General features: G+C 38.3%; 1 protein-coding gene across 3 annotated transcripts in view; it reads right to left on the bottom strand.

Moving 5' to 3' along the window:
* FGD4 (FYVE, RhoGEF and PH domain containing 4) overlaps positions 1-24,204 on the bottom strand; it is a 190,253-nt gene that overhangs the window by 135,663 nt on the left and 30,386 nt on the right. For 2 of the 3 annotated variants that reach the window (XM_047787255.1, XM_047787254.1), the window contains exon 1: positions 911-983. The exons of the other annotated variant lie outside the window; for it this stretch is intronic. The gene's annotated coding sequence lies outside the window, so the exon portion shown is untranslated. Of the gene's footprint in view, positions 1-910; positions 984-24,204 lie in introns of those variants that run through there. 3 annotated transcript variants of the gene reach the window in all.

Consider the following 24,204-nt stretch of genomic DNA (forward strand, 5'->3'; position numbering starts at 1 on the left):
GTAATAGCAAATCCCTCATAAGATGGTAGCATTATCCTTTTAATTTTCACAGTACAGTGCTTAGAAGAATTTCAGGTACACAGTAAATTCTCAATATATTACACTGTCAACAAATTACATTTGGTAAATGTGTTCAATTACAAATGCATCTGCCCTAAAAACAATGACTTTCAAGGGGAAAAAAAATGGAAAGAATATCAACTGTTAAGCCTATTAACAGGAAACTGGTTTAAATAAATTGTAGTATAGCTATAAAGTGAAATACCATGCTGCCTCAAAAGAGATAATAGATTGGAGTTCCCATTGTGGTGCAGCGGAAACAAATCCGACTAGAAACCATGAGGTTGAGGGTTCAATCCCTGGCCTCGCTCAGTGGGTTAAGGATCCTGCATTGCCATGATCTATGGTGTAGGTCGCAGAAGCAGCTTGGATCTGGCATTGCCGTGGCTGTGGCTGTGACTGTGGCCGGCAGCTACAGCTCAGCTCTTATTAGACCCCTAGCCTGGGAGCCTCCATATGCCATGGGTGCAGCCCTAAAAAGACAAAAGACAAAAACAAAAAACTAAAAACAAAACAAAACAAAAAAACAGAGAGGGAGATAATAGATTAAATAAATGAAGAGGATTTTAAAAGATGTGATGTGGAAAATTTCTAACATAAATGAAAAACTAAGTTAAAAAAACACTGAATTCCACTTTAAAAATATATATACGTTGCTGTATATGAATAGAAAAGAATCTACGAAAAGCTACCCAACTAGACAGACACCGCAATTTGGGTGGCAATTTCACTTTCTATATAAAATACTGCTATAATGCTTTTAACAGTAAGTACATGTGACTCACAATTAGAAAAACATTAATTAACATAAAGGCATATAGATCCCTCTTAAAACAAAGCATGCTTTTACCTGAATCCGCTCACAAGTTTTCAGTGCTCATTCTTCTTTTGCACTCAAGCAGCTCAAGTCTGTTTTTAGAACAGTGTCACAATCTGCTATATGAGCTGTTTCCTGTATCGGGCAGCTATTTTTAATTAATGAGCATTTTGTTGTAAGAGTTCGCTGTAAAACAAAAAACCACTATTTCTGCAAGTTAAAGGCTTACCCTCTAAAATAAAACGAAAGATTTAGGTTGTAAAAAACTGCTTTAAAAAGTATGAAATTTATGTAGCATTTAGTATTAAGTACTTCATTTCTGTTGTGATATTGCAATAAGTTCGTCTCATTTTAAAATTCCTGAAGGAGATCTAATTCTGTTTACTTAATTTCTCCTAAAAAATGATACAGCGTTCTTCGCATCGTGGGGACTCAAATGTGAGCTGTGAGAAAATCAGAGGTAAGAGAGAGAAAATAAAATGAATACAGAAAGAGAATAAGATCTCTTTCAGACCAGTTTATTAAGCAATTTTGTGTAAAATACTGTCCTACACTGACTAGAGAAATTTAAATTGTGGTGACTCCATCAGCATGAACAGCAACACAAGCACCCACTCAATTTTATTATTTTCTCCCAAGGTTTACATGAGATAACATGGCTCAAAAGATAGCTGCTATGTAAACAAATTATATTTTTCAGCTGTCCAATCCTTCAACCCCCGAGTCACACAGCACCACAAGGAGTCCTCTGGAAGGCTAGCAGCAGTGACAGTGGGTAAGAATTCACTGGCTGGGTAGCAGAACCAGAGTTCCCAGGACGCACCCAAGCCGTCCTCTTGTAGAATGAAGATGGGATTTTCCTGTACACCTCAGGATTTCTAAAGAAATCTTCACTGCACTGGGTATGGCTGTGTGCAGTCCAGTCACAGAAAGAAAGGTTTATTGTTCTTTGGCCAAACTATAATCCTCAGGACAGGTGGCAATGCACCCAAGTACGCTGAACTACCCACACCCTCTTCACTCACCACTTCCCTAAATTCCTTGCATTTGTAAACTGCGTCACAATTATTTAAGCGTTTTCTTATCTATTAATTCAAACAGGTTATAATGTGTTTAGTTAAAACTGTTTGCATTTGAGAGACATTCTGAGGATGGGGTAGCTTTAACATCTGGTTCCCCTGGGGAGTTGAGGGCTCCCCATGTCTCTAAGGAAGCTTTGCTTTGGTACATTCCCAAGGAGGGGGGCAGAGAATGTGTGCTACGGGAGGCTGTTTTGGAAGAGATTAACATTTAAATCAGTAAACTGTGAGAAAGCAGATTGCCTTCCATAATGTGGCCAACCCATTCAATCAATTGACAGCCTGAACAGAACAAAAAGACCAGCCTCCCCAAATAAGAATTCTCCAGCCGTCTGCCTATGGACTCCATCTGCACCATTGGCTCTCCTGGGTCTCTGTCTGCTGGCCTTTGGACTGGAACTGCACCACCAGCTCTCCTGGGTCTCAAGTTTATCAACCACATTGTGGACTTGGACTTGCTAGCCTCCATAAATACATATGCCAAATCTTCATAATACATAGTGTATACACACAATCAATTGCTCCTGTGTCTCTGGAGAATACTGACTGATACAGGAGGTCCCACAGTTTAACAGTTACACAGGAAGAGTGATTCAATGAGAGCAAGTGGTCTCTCCTGACTAGGGCATGCCTCACCTCTCTCCCTACCATGATGTTCTCCAGCAACCATGCTGTTTGGGGATGCATGAATATGCCTGGAATGGATACAGCTAGACACGCCTTATTTTTATTAGATTCCTAAGAAGAGAAATGAGTCCTGCCTGAAAGCAGTGCATACTCTGTTCAAAGCTTTAAAACACAAATATGATATAAAAGTCACGTAATCAAATCTTCACCAACATTTACCATGGGTCATTTGCTTAACTAGACAAACATACCACTTTGTGGTCATGCTTCATCCTAACTGCCCCCTCCTTCCGGTTCCTGCTGATGTCTAGGCTGGCCCATCCCCTGCTTGCTATGGCACCACAAAGGAGCCCTTTACATCACTGACAGAGCTATATCTACATCTTGGGCTCTACTTCTGCTGTCACCACCACAACTCCCCCCCACCCCATGAAGGTAGTGCCTTCAGCCACAATTTACATATTTGCAGTTACTTTTCTTTCATCAAACCAACATTTGCAGTTTTGTTTTTTTTTTTTTTTGGAGGGGGGTGTTGGTACGAGCATGCTGGAAGCAAAAGGAAGCTCCCGAGCCCCAGGGACTGAACCTGTACCACAGCAGTGACCCAAACCATAGCAGTGACAACACCAGATCCTTAACCCGCTGAGTCACCAGGGAACTCCTGCTTAAAACTTTTTAAGGTTATACTTTCTATTGTCTTGACTTTCTCATTTCTGTTGCCTCTGGTTCCACAATGTGTTCTGCCCTACGGCCCCTACAACCCTTAAGCTTTAATCTCTATCACAAAGTGGAGCTATAGGCAGAACAGATATTATCACACAATTTAGAGATGAGGAAATAGGCAAAAAGAGATGAAATGACTTGTACAAGTTCAGATTGTAAATTGATAAAACTACAATCAGAACCCATTTTCTATTAACTCTTAGTTTAACATCTGTTACATAGGAAGGTACTATATAAAAGGATCAAATCCAATTATACTTGTTCCACCACTTATCAAACTATGACCCTAAATATTAAGCTAAACTATTAGTGGTTTGGTTTCCTCACCTGCAAAAATTGAAGTAATAATGGTACTCCCTTCGCTGGGGTTTTGAGAAGATTTCATGAGATCAAATCAGTAAAACACTTTAAACACTGCCTAGCACATAGGAAACTCTCAATGCATTTTATCCATTCTGCTTGTTATTTAATAAGCTATTCTAGTGGTTATACAATACTAATGCCCTACTCATCACTGTCCCTTTTTTGAAAAATCTTTTTGAAGAATCATGAATTTCATCTGGGTGAGACCAAACAAACATAAAAACTATGGCTAATTCACTGTTTATTTACATAGCATGTTCCATTGGGTCACCTGTAAAAACTTTAAATGCTTAGCAAAAACTTTAAAAAAGGAGTTTCCTTGTGGCACAGCAGGTTAAGGATCTGGCATTGTCATTGCTATGGCTCAGCTTGCCTCTGTGGAGCAGATTCCATCCCTGGCCCAGGAACTTCCACGTGCCATGGGGTGCAGCCAAAAAAAGAAGAAAAAAACAAAACAAAACAAAACACCTTAAAAAAAAAAACAAAAACCTTAAGACAGAAAGGAAAATAAAGAATATTACCATCTGTTACTAGCTATGTGAAATAGCTGGCAACATTTCCCTCATGGGATCACTTTATCAAACGCTGACAAAAGTCTTGACATGGCTACATTCTAAACCCAAGTGGAAAAACGATGTGAGGGCCTCTTCCTCTGCCATTTTTCAGCTTGGGCCTTTACCCAAAATATTCAATTATTCTGCCCACATGGATTATGGCCTCTGCAAAGAAGGGGGCAGGCAATCAGGAGAGAGTTCTTATTTAAATTCCCACACAAGCTTTTCAGATGTTAGTGCTGCCACTAACACATGACACAAGCACATGCCCTCTACTTCACAGGCTTTTCAGAACAAAAACAGGAAAGATGAAAAACCTTAAAACATGGGCATTTACCACAGGCTTCCACATTGGCTGCACCGAGAAAAATATATATTATCTGTGGAGATCGTATCAATGTTCCTCCAAGTGAAAGGCAGCTTAAATATCTGAAGTACAAAGTCAAGAAGAATGGCTATTCACCTTTAAACAATGATAGTTGAATGATATTTTCTTGTGCTATCCTCTTTGATGCATCTCCCAGGGAATTAGTATTTTAGTTAGTACTTAATTCACAGCAAAGGTAATCCTGACATTAACATTTTTCATTATGAAGGGTTTTGGTATCAAAGTTTTTAGGACTATGGCAGACCCGGAGTGAAGCTTTACTTTCCTCTATAGCTAAGTGACCTTGTTAGAAAGCTAATCACACACCCCAAGTCATGAACAAGAAAGCATCAGTCAACACTGCTGCCCTATTCCATTAGCAACTGAGGCAGCGATCTGTTTCATTCAACAGTTCACACCTGAATTTCCGAATCTGTCTCATATGGATTGGTTAGGTGATGTGAGTTGACACAAGCCCACTTATCCAAGAACTGCAAGAAATAAGGTTAAAATCTACCCATGAAAGAAACACAGGGTGATTAAAATCTTAGCAAAAATGTTAGCTGTGATTCACAGCACCTACGTTGCATTTTCTTTCCCTTCTCACTGCCTTTAATCATAGCTGTGACACAACTAAGCATGCGCTGAGCTGATGGAACTGTCAAGGCCCCCCAAGTACTAGTGGAAACACCAGGGTTTAGGATCCAAACTTTCATGTTCCAATAGGTATAATCCCATTTTGAATGTGACCTTGGATTTGCCAACGTGGAAGGTCTTCAGTTAAGAGAGAAAAAAAGCCAAAAGAATGTTTTCTTATCTTTTTCTCTAAGGCAGAAGATTTTTCAAACTGTGGTTGCATCTCATTAGTGGGTCTCATAGAAAATAGTGGAGTACATAAACACAGAGAAAAGATTAAGTTTTATTTCAAACAGTTAACACACATGCACATAGAGTGTTGCAATGGGCTATTGTTAAAAAACTTGAAAGCCACTACTCAAAAGCAGTTAGGGACTGATCTCCTTTTGAAAATAAGTGGAAAAGAATTATGTATTCAGCTTCCTCAGTAACACTGTTTTTTAAAAGTCCACTGCTGTGACAAAGAAAAGGAAGACAATTTAAAAGGCTGGACGCTTGTGAAGAAAGTTCTCCCTCCCACTTCATTCAGCGTTTTGGTTCCAATGAATCATTAATATGCTCAGATATTTCCCAAACAAGAGACAAACATGAGGGGAGAGGCAGGTACAGAGGGGAAAACATTTTTTTGGTCTTTTTAGGGCTGCACCCACAGCATACGGAGGTCCTCGGGCTAGGGGTGAATTGGAGCTGCAACTGGCGACCTATACCACAGCCACAGAAACGCCAGATTCAAGCCACGACTGCAAGCTATACCACAGCTCATGGCAATGCCGGATCCTTAACCCAGTGAACAAGGCCAGGGATCGAACTCACATCCTCATGGATTCTAGTCGGGTTTGTTACTGTTGAGCCACGATGGGAACTCCCAAGGGAAAAACATTTTATTAATTTCAGGTATTGTGCTAGGTTATACACCAGGTACACATACAGACTTCCTCCTTTAATCTTCACAATTCTGTATCACAATGTGGTAGCTGCTATTACTTTATAGTTTTGCATTTTAAGTGGCAATCTAAGGAAGGTCATTTTCTAAGTCATGTCTAGCAAGTTTGGTCATCACCACCTGTTGACCCGCCTGGTTTTGAGTGTATAGAGCCTACAATCAGGACTATGAAAAACCAGAAGATAGAATCTAGACATCTTCCAGTATCTGTTTTTTTTCCCACAGATAGACTTAACTTAAAAGAATAGTTTGGGGTTTCCTGGTGGCTCAGCAAGTTAAGAACCTGGTGTTGTCACTGCTGTGGCTCAGGTCATTGCTGTGATGCAGGTTTGATCCCTGACCCTGGAATTTCCACATGCATGGGCAAGGCCAAAAAAAAAAAAAAAGCTTAAATGGCACAGCACTGGAATTCAAAGAGCAAAACCAGCCAGTGACTCACTGTGACTTCTTATAAAAGCCCACTTCTAAAGACATCTATTTGTGCATCCATAAGATAAGGATAACAGTGCCTTACCAACCTGATGGTAAGTTTGCAAAGTTTCTAAAAGCTAATGTTTTGTGATGCATGCCTTTGAGATGACATTCTAAATTCTATCACCAGAAACACAATCACAAGCGGTAGAACTGAAATAGTAGTAGAGAAATAAACTCTAGAGCATGAGTTCTTTCCCTGTGGCACCCTGACTTGTTACACCCTACCTCCCACCCCTGATGTATGGCAGACCAGGCTTCTGAATCTTATAAATCTGCCTAGAATTTTTGCCTCTGTCTTGCCACCTAGTAGCAGCAGGATTCATATGACTAGAGCAAATGTTGACTCCTAGTGTTCAAGAAGCAGAAAGGCAGGCCATTCCCTGAGCCAAGAAATTTTTTCCTCAGTTACCAGGCAGGAACCAGGCAGGAGCCCCCTCCCCTGCTGGAGTCTAACCTTCAGATGCCTTCTACCTCCCAAAGCTTATCTCCTTTAGGAGAAACTTCATTTCCAGAAGAGCCATCAATTTGCAAACATTTTTTAAATGGTAAAATATAACATATAGATGTAATTCTAGAGTTCTGAAGACACATACAAGTAGAAAATGAACTCTTCTTAGAATTTACCCATCTGTTTGACTCAAGGCCACTGTGCTACATAACTGGGGTGGGGGTAGGAGGCATGAAGGGGCATTCACAACTTGGTATAGGTGAACGGCACCCCACCAATCATTCCTATATGCTTAAGGGCCCTGATGAGATTCACAACTACTTAATACATCTCTGAATTTATTTACTGTGCAAAACTTGTTGGAAACCTACCCCTCACCACCCCACCTTACAGCTTTCACTTGTCAGGAGCTTCCTTGCCTTATGCAAACCTAAGCTCTAGAAATGCTCACTTGTTTAAAAAAAAAAAAAAATTCTTCAAACAAACCTTTAATAGGAACCCTTGTTCCTAAGATGTCACATTGGCTCTAGCTTTCTGCAGCGCTCAGTTGGCTCCCATGTACATTCAAAATAGAAAAGCTCTCTATAAATGGTCCCCTCATGGCTAGCCAAAAAGGGATAAAGTGCCATAGGGTTAAGTAGGACATTTCATTTAAGTTGTCCCTTCTCCCAGAGAGGAAACAACAGCAGCTATGCCCTTTGCATCTTTTTAAATTAATTGTTTCATTGAGAGGCAGAAAAGTTCAGAAAAAGAGAAAGAGCAAGGGAGAGAAGGGAATTTACATTTATTAAGAATCTATATCAACTATATTTCAATTTTAAAAAGTTAACTACATTAAGAAAAAAAAAGAATCTAATATGTGACAGACACCAAGCTAAGGCTTTTTTATATATAGGTTATCTTTTTCAAGAAAAAGTAGAGCGATGGTCCCAGAGTCAGAGATCAATCCCCTCTTTGTCAGTTACCAAGGGTACTATCTTGAAAAGCCTGTTATTTATATTCTCTGAAGCCTAGTTCCCCCCAGTGCAAAATGGAGATTAATACATTCTATTTTAACTAAACAACTATCCCTTACTATCACCCTGGTTCTACTTTCTTAAAATAGTGGGCATATGTCTTCTTTGGAGAAATGTCTAATCAGGTCTTCTGCACATTTTTCAATTGGGTTGTTTGCTTTTTTGCTGTTGAGTTGTATGACTTGTTTGTATATTTTAGAAATTAGGCCCTCATCAGTTGCATCATTTGCAACTATTTTCTCCCATTCCATAGGTTGTCTTTTTTGTATTTTTTATGGTTTCTTTTGCTGTGCAAAACTTGTAAGTTTGATTGGGTCCCATTGGTTTATTTTTGCTTTTAGAAATACTGCCTTGGGAGAATGATCTAAAAGCATTTGTGGGAGTTCCCTTCATGGCTGAGTGGTTAACGAACCAGACTAGGATCCATGAAGATGGGGTTTGATCCCTGGCTTTGCTCCAGTGGGTTAAGAATCCGGTGTTGCCATGAGCTGTGGTGTAGGTTGCAGACATGGCTTGGATCCCACATTGCTGTGGCTGTGGTGTAGGTTGACAACTGTAGCTGATTTGACCCCTAGCTTGGGAACTTCCATATGCTGCGGGTACAGTCCTATAAAGCAAAAAATAAGAAAAGAAAAAAAAAAAGAAAGAAAGAAAGCATTTGTATGGGTGATGTAAGAGAATGTTTTGCCCAGGTTCTGTTCTAGGAGTTTTATGGTATCTTAAATATTTAAATCTTTTTTTTTGGGGGGGGGGTCTTTTTTTGCCTTTTCTGGGGCCGCTCCCGCAGCATATGGAGATTCCCAGGCTAGGGGTCCAATCGGAGCTGTAGCTGCTGGCCCACACCAGAGCCATAGCAATGCGGGATCCGAGCCGCATCTGCAACCTACACCACAGCTCACGGCAACGCCAGATCCTTAACCCACTGAACAAGGCCAGGGATTGAACCCGCAACCTCATGGTTCCTAGTCAGATTCGTTAACCACTGTGCCACAACAGGAACTCCTAAATCTTTAAATCTTTAAGCCATTTTGAGTTTATTTCTGTGCATGGTGTTTTTAGTTTCACTGATTTGCATACAGCTGTCCAGTTTTCCCAACACCACTTGCTGAAGACTGTCTTTTCCCCATTATATATATATACATATATATATATATATTTTTTTTTTTTTGTCTTTTTGCCATTTCTTTGGCCACTCCCGTGGCATATGGAGATTCCCAGGCTAGGGGTCGAATCGGAGCTGTAGCCTACTCCAGAGCCACAGCAACAAGGGATCCGAGCCGAGTCTGCAACCTTCACCACAGCTCACGGCCACGCCGGATCGTTAACCCACTGAGCAAGGCCAGGGATCGAACCCACAACCTCATGGTTCTTAGTCGGATTTGTTAACCACTGTGCCATGATGAGAACTCCCCCACTTTATATTCTTGCTGCCTTTTTCAAAGATTAATTGACCACAGGTGTCTGGGTTTATTTTGGCGTTCTCTATTCTCGTCCACTCATCTGTATGTCTGTTTCTGTACCAGCACCACGCTATCTTGATTACTGTACCTTTGTAATATGGTCTGAAGTCTGGAAGAGTTATGCCTCCCGCTTAGTCTTTTTTTTTTTTTTTCTTCCCTCTGGATTGCTTTGGCAATTCCGGGTCTTTTACGGTTTCATATAAACTTTTGGATCATTTGTTCCAATTCTGTGAAAAATGTCATGGGTAATTGATATGGATTGCATTAAAACTGTAGATTGCGGGAGAGGGAGGAAGTGGGAGGGATCAGGAGCTTGGGGTTATCAGATACAACTTAGAATAGATTTACAAAGGAGATCCTGCTGAGTAGCATTGAGAACTTTGTCTAGATACTCATGTTGCAACAGAACAAAGGGTGGGGGAAAAAATGTATACATGTAAGGATAACTTGATCCCCATGCTGTACAGCAGGAATAAATAAATAAATAAATAAATAAATCTCCTCTCTGTGCCAGGAAGGTAAAAGATATTCACATCACCAGAAACAGAGAACTTAGAACCAAAAAGTCCATATAATCAAAACTTGTTAGTTCATTACTAATTACTGCCCAGGGCCTAAACCTCTTTGTCCTGTCAATTCTTCACAAATATATTGTTTTCTTGTCTAAAAGGAATAAAAATTGCCTGCTCTGGGAAAAAAGAAAAAAATACTGTAGATTGCTTTGGGTAATATAGCCATTTTAATAATATTAATTCTTCCAATCCAGGAGCATGGAATAGCTTTCCATTTCTTTGAAGCCTCTTTAATTTCCTTCATTAATGTTTTACAGTTCTCAGCATGTAAGTCTTTCACCCCCTTGGTCAGGTTTATTCATAGGTTCTTAATTTTTTTGCACATGAATGCTCAACATCACTAATTATTAAAGAAATACAAATCAAAACTACAATGAGGTACCACAACACACCAGTCAGAATGGTTATCATTATTAAGTCTACAAATAACAAATGCTGGAGAGGGTGTGGAGAAAAGGGAACCCTCCTATATTGTTGGTGGGAATGTAAATTGGTACAACCACTATGGAAAACAGTATGGAGGTACCTCGAAAAACTAAACATAGAACTACCATATGATCCAACAATACCATTCCTAGACATATGCACCCCCATGTCATTGCAACACTATTCATAATAGCCGAGACATGGAAACAACCTAAATGTCCATCAACAGATGAAGGGATTAAGAAGATGTACATATACACGATGGAATACTACTAAGCCATAAAAAAGAACAAAGTAATGCCATTTGTAGCAACACGGATGGAACTAGAGATTCTCGTACCAAGTAAAATAAGAAAGAGAAAGACAAATACTATATGATATCACTTATATGTAGAATCTAATATATGGCACAAATGAACCTATCTACAGAAAAGAAACAAAGTCATGGACATGGAGAACAGACTTGTGGTTCCCAAGGGAGAGGGGGAGGGTAGAGGGATGGACTGGGAGTTTGGAGTTAATAGATGCAAACTATTGCATCTGGAATGGATAAGCAATGAAATCCTGCTGTGATGGAAAGTTATGGAGGAAAATATGAGAAAAAGAATACATATACATTTCTGTATAGCAGAAATTGACAGAATATTGTGAATCAACTATAATAAAAAAATTAAAAAAAAAAACAAAACAATGGGTGGAAAAGGGGAGGTATGTAGAGTCCCAAGCATATTTGCACTTATAAACTTCTTCCAGTCTCTCATCTATTTTTAGAAATATCTGGACAAAAATTAAGTTTCATTTTAAATAAAAGTATATAGCAGCTTCCTCAAAGATAAAAAAAGAAGGCAAATGGTAGGATTTCAATGGCATTGATTTAAAAAGTAAGCAATAAGCATGAGATCCTGCTGTACATAAAGGGAATTACATCTAATCACTTGTTACAGAACATGATGGAGGATAATGTGAGAAAAAGAATGTATATATATGTATAACTGGGTCACTTTGCTGTACAGTAGAAATTGACAGAACATTGTAAATCAACTTTAATAAAAATGTTTTTAAAAAATAAAATAAAAGGCAAGCAAACCCTGGAGAGAATGTATCAGCAAATTATAAAGAAAATTAATTGCCTGGAACCAAAAAAGTGAGAGAGGAGAAATACAGGAGAAAAGAATGTAATAACAGCTATTAATTATTGAGCACTTAAAAGTTTTGCATGTGCACAGTATTTGACACTCGCTGAGAACGCAGAAACCAAACCAAATCCATCACTAAAAAAGTCACAGTGAAAACCTTTAAAAAGCCAAAAGGAAGGATAATAGTTACAGGGCAAAGGACAAAAACTGAGAGCAAGAGAAGCAGATACTTCCATTTTAAAAATGCACAACATTCTTTAAATTGCCCCAGGAAGGCTTCTGTTTCCTTCATAGCATCTCACAGTGCACTATGCAAATACATAGATTCAAATTCCACTCTCCTAGTTGTATAAATTCACAGCAGGTAAGTAAACTACCTGGCAAAAAGACATAAAAGGAACCAGAAAAACAGATGAATAGCTCAGCAGAAACGAATCTGACTAGTATCTGTGAGGACACAGGTTCAATCCCTCGCCTTGCTCAGTGGGTTAAGGATCCGCCGTTGCAATGAGCTGAGATGTAGGTGGCAGACTCAGCTCAGATCTGGCATTGCTGTGGCTATGGTGTAGGCCAGCAGCTAAAGCTCCAACTCAACCTCTAGGCTGGGAACCTCCATATGCCGAGGGTGCAGGTCTTTAAAAAAAAAGAAAAACAGATGAATAAAAGAAATTATTACAATTAAATTCATCAAGTAAAAAACCTCTAAACACAGCATTTTTCTTCATCTTATTAACTGTTAAGACTGAGGAAATCTTTTAAAAGCTTCTGTTTAAGTCTGGAGATACATGAATCTCCAGGACCCATGAAAACTTTTATCTGAAAAAGGAAAAAAACAGCAAATTTCTATTTATACCAATTTTAACTGCTTGAATAGTTATTATAGTTTTCCCCACATGATCCTGATTCAAAATATGATTACTTCCCAAGGGTAAATTTTCCTAACTGAATATTCTATTAACAAACACAAGCTTAGAAGAATGAATATTAACTTTGAACACAATGAATAAGTTACAGACCCCCAAACACAGAAACAAATAACGTACATCATGTATGGATTAGATGTCTTATCTAATAAGTAGGGTTAATAGGATAGGTAGGGTTACAATAAATATAATTTCATTAAAAATTCACTAGTAATATAGTGGAGAAAGTGAATTATTTATATTCTTCATCTCCGCTAATACCATTTTCAAACACCCAGTTATTCAACAGAAGCAATATGTGGAAATAGTGTGGGTTTTAAAGTAAGAGACATAGGCTGAAATACTGAACATAGTTCATTGTGATCCTGGTCGATGTACTGAACTTCTCTGAGCCTCAGTTTTGCCATCTATAAAACGGCAATATCTACCTCACAAGATTACCATTATCATTATATCACATATTTAAAAACACCCACATACTCTATAATACCTAGTAGAATCTAACTAGATCCTTATATGACCAACACCTCTTTCCTTTAGTTTTTCAGCATCTTCCTCTAAATCAATCATCTCAGAATTTTTTCTTCACACAACCCATTAAAACTTCTACTCTGCACTTTAGGAATTTATATTTATAAATTTTGTCACATGTGGGAGTTCCGGTCGTGGCTCAGTGGCTAACAAATCCGACTACGAACCATGAGGTTGCAGGTTCGATCCCTGGCCTTGCTCAGTGGGTTAAGGATCCGGCGTTGCTGTGAGCTGTGGTGTAGGTTGTAGATGCGGCTCGGATCCTGCGTTGCTGTGGCTCTGGCATAGGCTGGCGGCTACAGCTCTGATTGGACCCCTAGCCTGGGAACGTCCATATGCCGCGGGATAGGCCCTAGAAAAGGCAAAAAGACAATAAATAAATAAATAAAGTTTGTCACATGTACTATTGTGCTAATATTCGAAAATACACATAAATAGAACTTTTTTTTTTTTTTTTTGGCCACACTCATGGCATGCAGAAGTTCCTGGACCAAGAATTTAACCTGCATCACAGAAGTGACTGGAGCCACTGGCCACACCAGATCCTTAACCTACTGAGCCACTGAGGAACTCCCTTGGTTGTTGTTGTTTTGTTTTGCTTTGCTTTGTTGAAAAATAGAACTTTTTATGAAATGATACAGAGATAACATGAAAAGCAGTTTTAAATATGGCCTCATAGCATTAGTCAATAATATCTCAAGGCCTGATAAAACTTAAGTGAAAATTTATACCTAAGAGTAGATGTAAATTCACATGTCAAAGAATCTTAATGGTAGTGCTGATTTTTTTTTTTTTTTTTTTGGTCACCTTATCCTATCTGGTTAGAGTCATTGTTTTTACATCACAATATGACTCAGAGTTACTAGAAGTATAAGTTCTACTATTTAATTCATGTGTCTTGAACTGTTATGCTTGTCTTCAAACTGTGGGGTTTTTTTTTCTTTTTGTCTTTTTGCATTTCTTGGGCCGCTCCCAAGGCATATGGAGGTTCTCACGCTAGGGGTCGAATCGGAGCTGTAGCCACCGGCCTATGCCAGAGCCACAGCAACGTGGGGGCCAAGCCACGTCTTCGACCTACACCACAGGCCACAGCAACGCCAGATCGTCAACCCACTGAGCAAGGCTAGGGATCGAAGCCGCAACCTCATGGTTCCTATTTGGATTCGTTAACCACTGCGCCACGATGGGAACTCCTGGTTTTCTTTTTTAAAAAGAGTATTTGAATTTGACTACCATATATCATTTTATAAGAGTTTAGTTAAAGCTAAGCAACCTAAACCAAGGATAAGTTTAGTTAAAGCTAAGCAACCTAAACCAAGGATAAGTAAGTCCACTAAACCAAGGATTTATAAATTACAAAGTTTAGTAAAATGCTCAAAGGAAAGGGCAGAAAATTCTTGCCATCCCTCTGAGTCATGGAATTGCCAATCTCTTTTTCGGAAGACTTCCCTACCACATGGGATGTGACAGTATGACATTCAGACCAGGAAGTCACCATTAGCATACAAAACGATGGTTTTTCAACATAAATAATAGGTGTTAGCAAGGCTTATTTGTCAAACAAAGCAGAACTTCCAATATTTTCTCCCAATACTTGGATTGTCTCACATACTCCCAGTGTTTGCACATCATACACCCCACTTGGCCTTCAAATCTTAAAAACAGTCTCCTGACCAATGTCAGCCTCTTCCCTCCTCCAGCCTATCTTCTATACTGCTTATAGTGGTTCCTTTCTAAATTATAGATCTGGGAGTTCCTGTCATGGCTCAGTGGTTAACGAATCCGACTACGAACCATGAGGTTGCAGGTTTGATCCCTGGCCTTGCTCAGTGGGTTAAGGATCCGGGATTGCCATGAGCCGTGGTATAGGTTGCAGACGAGGCTCGGATCCCATGTTGCTGTGGCTCTGGCATAGGCCAGCAGCTATGGCTCCTATTGTGCACCTCCATGTGCCGTGGGTGTGGCCCTTTAGAAAAGGCAAAAAGACAAAAAAAAAAATTTATAGATCTGATTGCTACCCTCTCAGAAACCTTCAATGGCATTACAACTCCTTATAGGGTAAATCCAAACTCTAGCATGGTATTAAAAGCCTGTGGCATAAAGAGTCTAGTCCCAAACTCATGTACATCCAGCCTCGTCTCTTACCAATGCTCATACTACGCCTTATTCGGGAGCCCCAGCATGGCCTTGCACACCTTCCTTCATTCAGCAAGCATCAGCTACCTGCGATATACCAAGCGCTAGGGAAGTTAACACCAGTCACTGCCCCTGAAGGCACCATTCTCCTAGCATGTAAATAAAATTACAAAATAATGTGAAAGTACTCTGATGGGGATTTATACAAAATACATCATGAAAGTCTGGTTTTCTTAACGTTGCCAAAGCTATGCCAGGTCTTTGCTCAAAACCCACCAACCCCCATTTTTAGCAGGAGTTAACATAAATCTTTAAGCTAAAGGGTCCAGAGATAAGGGAGGAATCGACAAACAAAAACCAGACAGAATCTGCTGGGACCAAGAAGGTTAGGAATTTGACCTTCGACAGACATGGAGCTTCATTATACGCTGATTTGACTACATTAGCATAGTAAATGGCACTCTTACTGGCAGTCATGACAGGACATTAAGGACTGAAAAAGAATAAAAAGGGAGTGGCACCCTGCTCCCTCAAAAAGCCCTCCCCCCCCCACAGATTTAATGCATCACCTCCCCATCATTAACCTCACTCCTCTTCCCTTTGTCTTTACTCTTTAAAATGAAATCCTCCTTGTATCACATGGGTACTATCTCTTTCACCCAGAGTACACTTACTGTCCTTATTCTTTGTTTGATAATCTCTTACCAATCCTTAAAAAAATGCCAATTTTATAGTTTCAAATGATGCAATGGACAAGGGCTTAATCTCTAGAAAATATAAGCAATTTATACAACTCAACAGCAAAAAAGCCAATCAATCAATGGAAAAATGGGCAAAAGACCTGAATAGATATTTCTCCAAAGAAGATATACAGATGGCCAGCAAACACATGAAAAAATGCTCAACATCGTGGATTATAAGAGAAATGCAAATCAAAACAACCATGAGATACCACCTCCCACCAGCCATCATCAATAAGTCCACAAATAACAAGTGCTGGAGAGGGTGTGGAGAAAAGGGAAACCTCCTGCACTGTTGGTGGGAATGTAAACTGGTACAGCCACTATGGAGAACAGTTTGGCGATACCTTAGAAATCTATACATAGAACTTCCATATGACCCCACAATCCCACTCTTGGGCATATATCCAGACAAAACTCTCCTTAAAAGAGACACATGCACCCGCATGTTCACTGCAGCACTATTCGCAATAACCAGGACATGGAAACAACCCAAATGTCCATCAACAGACGACTGGATTAGGAAGATGTGGTATATATACACAATGGAATACTACTCAGCCATAAAAAAGAATGACATAATGCCATTTGCAGCAACATGGATGGAACTAGAGACTCTCATCCTGAGTGAAATGATCCAGAAAGACAAAGACAAATACCATATGATGTCACTTATAACTGGAATCTGATATCCAGCACAAATAAACATCTCCACAGAAAAGAAAATCATGGACTTGGAGAATAGACTTGTGGCTGCCCCATGGGAGAGGGAGGGGGTGGGAGGGATCGGGAGCTTGAGGTTATCAGATACAACTTAGAATAGATTTACAAGGAGATCCTGCTGAGTAGCATTGAGAACTATGTCTAGATACTCATATTACAACAGAACAAAGGGTGGAGAAAAAAATGTATATAACTTGATCCCCTTGCTGTACAGCGGGAAAAAATAAATTAAAAAAAAAAATGTCAATTTTACTTCACAAACTGCCCTGGAAAGATTGGTCTCTTCTTCCCAGCAGAGAGATACAGGTCTCTCTTCCTGTATTGCTTTGTTATGTTGTTATAACACTAACTGCTATTTCATAATGACATCTTCAATAGAAGTTTTGTACAAAGGAAATTTTCAAATGTTAAAAAGAAAGAATTGGGGAGTTCCCGTTGTGGCACAGTGGAAACAAATCCGACTAGGAACAATGAGATTGCGGGTTCAATCCCTGGCCTTCCTCGGTGGGTTAAGGATCTGGCATTGCCATGAGCTGTGGTATAGGTCACAGACAAGGCTTGAATCTGGTGTTGCTGTGGCTCTGGCGTAGGCTGGCAGCTGTAGCTCTGATTAGACCCCTAGCCTGGGAACCTCCATATGTCCTGGGTGTGGCCCTAAAAAAAAAAGACACACACACACACACACACAAAATAGAAAGAAAGAGTTGGGGGAAAGCTGAAAAATAACAACTCCACTTAATGACAATTATCAAATTTTTAAAGTTAAGATTAACCGCTCAAGAAATAAATTTTCTCCTTAGGGATTTTACTTTCCCCTCCTTCAGTGGAAGCATAATATTCACAGAGAAAAGCACATGTATCGTGCTGACAGGGATAGAGTAAAGGGCCAAAGTAGGTGATTAAATAATTAATCCCACTAGGGGACTGTATGTAGAAAAAAACATGAGTGACTCCTTTAAGTTAATGATCATTCAAGAAAGTAGGCTTGTTAGCCACAAAACCATTTAACACAAGCATGAGACATGCCCCAAAACAATAAAATGGTAAAATGAGACCCACATCCTACCCAGTAAGGTTAGTAAGTTAATGATTCCTAGGACATGCTTCTCTGCACACATTAACAGCAAAACTACAGGGAAAGATGACATTATACTGAAACCTGAGATGATTTAACACATTTCAGTATATGTTACTGCCTTTTTGCTCATTTCCAGTGCCATGACAATCCCCATGTACAGTTTGACCATGTAGGGATAAGAAAACTCCCCTGCCCAACCTGGTGGAGGAGCTGATGGGGGAAGCTTATTGTCTACTCAAGAATGAGGAAGAATGTGGTCTTCTTCCCCTCCCCATTCTTCCTCATTATAAAACTGTAGCCCACTAAATTCTTGGCACACGGCACTCCCCTGCACACCCACCTGCATTTCTCACAAGTGTCCTATTCTAATAAACTTTCCTCACCTGTCACTTCGCCTCTCACTGTATTCTGAGGCAGAAGAACCTACACTTTACTAAGACCCAAAATGCATTCTGCTGGTTTCAAGGCTCAATGGATTTTCACACACCAAACACACACCAGCAACCTGGCACCTATCCTTAGGTCTTTTTGAGTCCCAGCAACGATCTAACCATCTATACTTAGACACTATGGGATTAATAACCTAGTTTTCAACCATTGGGGTGCTTTTTTTTTTTTTTTTTTGCACTTTTTAAGACCACACCTGTGGCATATGAAGTTCCCAGGTTAGGGATTGAATTGGAGCGACAGCTGCCGGCCTACATACACCACAGTCACAGCAACACCAGATCCTTAACCCACTGAGTGAGGTCAGGGATCGAATCCACATCCTCATGGATCGTAGTCAGGTTCGTTAACTGCTGAGCCATGAAAGGAACTCCCATTGGAGTGTCTTTAAAAAATAAGAATTTTCTTTTAAATATCAAATTGAGAATTCAAAGACCAGAATAATTATAACAGGAAAATATTTTGTAAATAAATAAGACACTGTAATAAATATTTGTAAATAAAATAAAATATTTATAAATATTTATAAATAAAATAAATAAAATATTTTGTAAATAAATAAGACACTGAGTCAGCTGCACAATGTTTTAGTTTCTCATACTGATCTAAGATATTACTATTTTAGAACAAATACCTTTTTTTCTTGAAAACACTTATATTTTTAAAATGCATATGCTTCCTTTTCACATCTTTATTTTTGTTGAAGGAGGTAAATCCAAATGGAGATAAATCCAGATGTCTTTAAGTGTCTTAAAAATATTTTTTGTGATCTTTACTAATAGCAATAGTCAAACATTCCCAAATAACCACAATTTACCAACCAAACTGATAACCTCTTTTAAATAACCATCTAATGGCCCAGCTCTTCCTGCAACCTAAATTCTTGAAAATTTTTAATTCTAATGAATCAATGACTCAAGAAATTTCTGAACGTATCCTCACTCCTGTTGATAATTTCTCTCCTACCAATAGCTAGTTATACAAAGAAAGGACCAGCAATTTCAGTACAGGACCTAGCCTCTTCTTCAGCAGAAAAACTTTAGCAAACTGTAGGCAAATCCCTTTAAATTCTATGAGCTTGCTTCATCTGTAAAAATGAGAATTACATTAATTAGTGAAGAACAAGTAAATGTTTCCCAAACATAAAAGCTCCCTTCAAATTCAGTTAAACTACCGGTGACGTATTGTTGTTAAACCTGAAACAATGAATATAGTTAGAAGTATACGACAGCTCTGAACTCTACCACTGATTTTGTTCGGTGATTTTAATGGAGTCATTAAATCTCTCTAAGCCTCACTGGTAAGAACAAACACTGGAGCAGATCACTAGTTGTAGTAACTGCTGGGTAATGGGGTGCTTGAAATTCATGATGCTCTTTGCAGGATATGTTCCTGTGGGATAAAATACTGACCTATGAACTAAATTCAGTTTCATCACACACAAGGGACTTATTAGCAGAAAATAATAATTACATTATACCTATTAGAAATTTAAAAAAAATTACAGCCACAGCAAACAAGGCCACAAAAAATAGAGTTTTTCCATTAACTTGCATTCATCTACACCAGTACAAATTTCACCTTGAATTCAGTTAGTGCTTGCAAGCAGACAAAATGGCAGTCAATGATTTAAAAAAAAAAAAAAAAGAATTTAACTGAGTGAAAAAATTGCAGATGAGGAAATACTATTAACTATCTAAATTAACTGAAAGGAAAGCAATCCTGTCATTAATGAATTTAATTATTAGTCATTTAGTTATTTAGTTTCAACAGCAGAACTCCTTACTCCAGCAAGAGGATGAAAGCACTAGATGCTACCCTAACCCTCGCCCTCAGACTCTGGTTTCCACTGAAGTCTGCATCCTATGTGTTCAGGCTGTTCTGGGAGTGAATAACAACGTCATATTTTTCATAATGCCAAATAAACTACTTTTAATGAGAAAGCCCGACACAGGGAGTTCCCATCGTGGCGCAGGGGAAACAAATCTGACTAGGAACCATGTGGTTGTGGGTTCAATTCCTGACCTAGCTCAGTGAGTTAAGGATCTGGCTTTTGCTGTGAGCTGTGGTGTACATTGAAGATGCGGCTCGGATCTGATGTTGCTGTGGCTGTGGCATAGACCAGCAGCAATAGCTCCGATAGGACCCCTAGCCTGGGAACCTCCATGTGCCACAGGTAACAGCCCTAAAAAGCAAAAAAAAAAAAAAAAAAAAAAAAGCCCAACAAATAAACACATACCCAAAAAACTCAACCCTTGAGTAATGGCTCCAAGGAAGAGATCCTGAAGCTCACTGAATGCTCTAACAGTACATATTATTCAATATTAATTTTTTTCAATTTTTTTTTACTTTTTTTTATTACTCAAATGAATTTATCACATCTGTAGTTGTATAATGATCATAACAATCTGATTTCACAGGCAATATTAATTTAACAGACTAAGCAATGCTGTCTTTTCTTGCAAAAGACCCTAGCAGTTAGAAGTTAGAAATTTCCCTCCACACTCTATACACATGATGGTGTATTTAGTTCCAAAATGAGGACAGTTTTAAATTGTAAGAAAAGTAATCTAGTTACTGCAGTTTCCCATCTTAAGAGGGGAAGCCTCTATCTTGAGGCATTATTATTTCGGTTATACTGGTTCTGAATTAAATTAATGCACCAAGGTAAACCTAGACACACTTTGACTAAAATATAAAATATTTTACAGTAATTCTCCTTCAGGTAACTCTCATTTTTTAGATAAAACAAAAAATAAAACTTCTGGTTACCAAAGGGGAGAAAGAGAGAGGAAGGGACAAATTACATAGGAGTATGGGATTGACAGAAACAACTATATACATAAAATACATAAGCAACAAGGATTTATTGTATAGCACAGGGAATTCTAGTCACTATCTTTGTAATAACCTACAGTGGAATATAATCTGAAAAAAATAACTGAATCACTGTGCTGTATATCTAAAACGAACACAATACTATAAATCAACTATACTTCAATTTTTTAAAAATCTGAAAACAAACCAAAAAAACCCATAAATGATATTAAAAAAAATTTTTTTAATGATACTGGTTTTTTGGTAGAAATTATACATTTACCCAAAAGTAACTTTCTACTGACATAATGTAAAATACATGAAAAGTAGAAAAGAGAAGCCCTGTTAGCTTTTTAAAATCCAAAGGTTTCCAAATAATTAAATTCCTTCATCAAGTACATGCCTGATCATCACAGAATTCAGGTTACACCAGTTCATGTTCTCCCATTTCCATTTTGTCCCAAATACCACCCTGTCAGTGTAGAAACAACGAACATTTATTCATTTGTTTTTTTTTTTAAAGCAGAAGCAGCCCAGCTCATTAGCTGGCTGAAGACCTTTGTGTCCTCACAAAGGCAGAAGTCTCAGACCATTTAAACAAGAAAACATTCAAACAAGAAAATGTCAAGATTATTTGTTCACAGAGACTTTTATTTTAAAGGGCCCCATCCTTTGTGGGAAAAGAAGTAGTATATTCTTTAGAATATATGGCACTCTAATTTTTCTGAATATTTATCAATTCTCTCAGTATAATTTTTGATTACTCTGGATTAAGCACATTCAAAGAAAAAAGAGCATGACTAAACTTTATAAGGCTCTGGTTGAAACAGATCCAAAATTACAGTATCAGTAACAGTAACAGTATCAGTTTCACAAATAAGGTTGTAAATCAATCCTCCCACCAGTTCCTTTGCCTTCTGAACCTACCTTTGAGTTTTGAGGAGGACAAATTTTCCTAAAAGTGTAAACTCCAGCCGAACCAAGGGGCATTATCCTTTTACTGTAATACTCTCAGCCAAGTCATTAAATAGCAATTATTCAGGTGCCATGAAAACAGGAAAAGGAAGGAAAACAGATAGACTAAAGGATTACAGCGCATACATTGTCCTCATACAACACATTCACAATCCCTGTTCTCCCAAAGCCAGCAAGTCACATGTCACTGATTTGATCACATGTAAAAGTATCCAATTACAATGAACAATTGGTATAATGTACCTCCCAAATTTCAACCAATGTTAGCTTTTAATAATCACTGTAGGAGAGCTATAACATTTGCTAATTTAAATATAATTATTCAAATTATATTTAAACCAACACTTACATAGAACTTTAGCAAAAACACCAGCTAGAAATGAGAGCCTTGAACTGACTGTTAATGACAGTAACGCTCATAGAACATTTACACAAGAGAACTATGATCTGCAAATGGAAAAGTACCCATCCATTAAAATTATTATTTCCCTTATTTTCTCAATCATTAGGCTATGATTGTAATTCCTTCTCCTTTTTTAAATATTCACAAAAAGAAATCACATAATCACAAAAATCACCTTAAGACTCCATCAGCTGTTATTTCGTTCATTCCCATCATGTAACTTTATGACTCATTGGGCAAATATTTTCATACAGGAAAGTTCTTCAAATGACAAAAGACCAAGTTTTCTTATTCAGTATCCAGAAATTTTACACTAGATAAGGCTGCCTCCTAGAGGCCAACATATATAAAAACACCTCTACATTCATCATACTATCTTAACAAACATCACATATCTTTGAATTCGAATCTTGATAATAACCAAATGGAACATGCCCCACTTAATTTTATTATTTTAAGTGACTCTTTCTAGTTTCTAGGTAGTTATCTACTTGCACTTAAAAAAACTGAAATAGCTAGGGGAAAATCTACCACAAAAGAAATCTATTGCAAATCCCAAAGAGAGCAAATGACAAAGATATTACACTGTCAATCACAAAAATCAAATATTAATAAGTACAAACATTTAAAAATGTATGTAGTAAGTTAAACACAACTCTTGATAGTTTAAATGTCTAAAAGGACTACACTGCTATACTCTTAAAAGTAAATTTTAGGCAGAGAGCCATATACATAAAAGAAAAAGCTCTGGAGTTCCTGTTGTGGCACAGTGGTTAATGAATCTGACTAGGAACCATGAAGTTGAGGGTTCGATCCCTGGCCTTGCTCAGTGGGTTAAGGATCTGGCATGGCCGTGAGCTGTGGTGTGGGTTGCAGACACGATTAAGATCCTGTATTGCTGTGGCTCTGGCGTAGGCTGGCGGCTGCAGCTCTGATTAGACCCTTAGCCCGGGAACCTCCATATGCCGCGGGAAGTGGCCCTAGAAAAGGCAAAAGGACAAACAAAACAAAACAAAACAAAAAAAACCTCTAAGTATAAAGTTTAATTTTCTCTAGCTGTATAATGTCCTAAACAAAATGCATAAAGGTGTTTCTCAACACAACAAACATAATGAGAATGAACACATGCAAGCAACTACTACAGTGAAATTCTTGTTCAAAATATTATTGTTAAAAAAGTCTGTAGAACTGAGACGAATAAAACTTAATTCAAGGAAGTCAAATACAATGCAATCTTCCTCACTTCTTTTTGGAAGCATGCTGCTTCATTGTGCTTGTGTAATAAAAGACTTTGCAAGTGGGACGTTTCAATGCATTCACACAGGGCAATTCTGCAGCAGAGTTACCCTGGGGATAAATATGCTCTCAGCACAAAGAACCATTTTAAGTAGGTCAAAGCATCCCCAAAGAGTATTTAGATCACCAGAACCTTCATAAAAGACTTTAATACTCTCTGTTACTTCACCCAGAAAGGAAGAAAAAATACAAAGAGTCACAAGATACATTGTTAGAAACAAGAAAATTGAGGAATTAAAAATAAAGTTACCACTAAAAGAATTTTCTGAGATTCTAAATTGAAGTCTAGTCAATTTAAGATATTTACCAGCAAAATATTGGTCAAAAACATGCTTATGATCTTGTCAATTAAATAAAACCTTTTTAAAAAACTACTAGGTTAGAGATATAGACAAATAGGAATCAAAACTTGTTTAAAACAATCATTTGGTATG

This window comes from Phacochoerus africanus, chromosome 7 (assembly GCF_016906955.1).
Source record: "Phacochoerus africanus isolate WHEZ1 chromosome 7, ROS_Pafr_v1, whole genome shotgun sequence".
NCBI classification, from domain to species: Eukaryota; Metazoa; Chordata; class Mammalia; order Artiodactyla; family Suidae; genus Phacochoerus; species Phacochoerus africanus.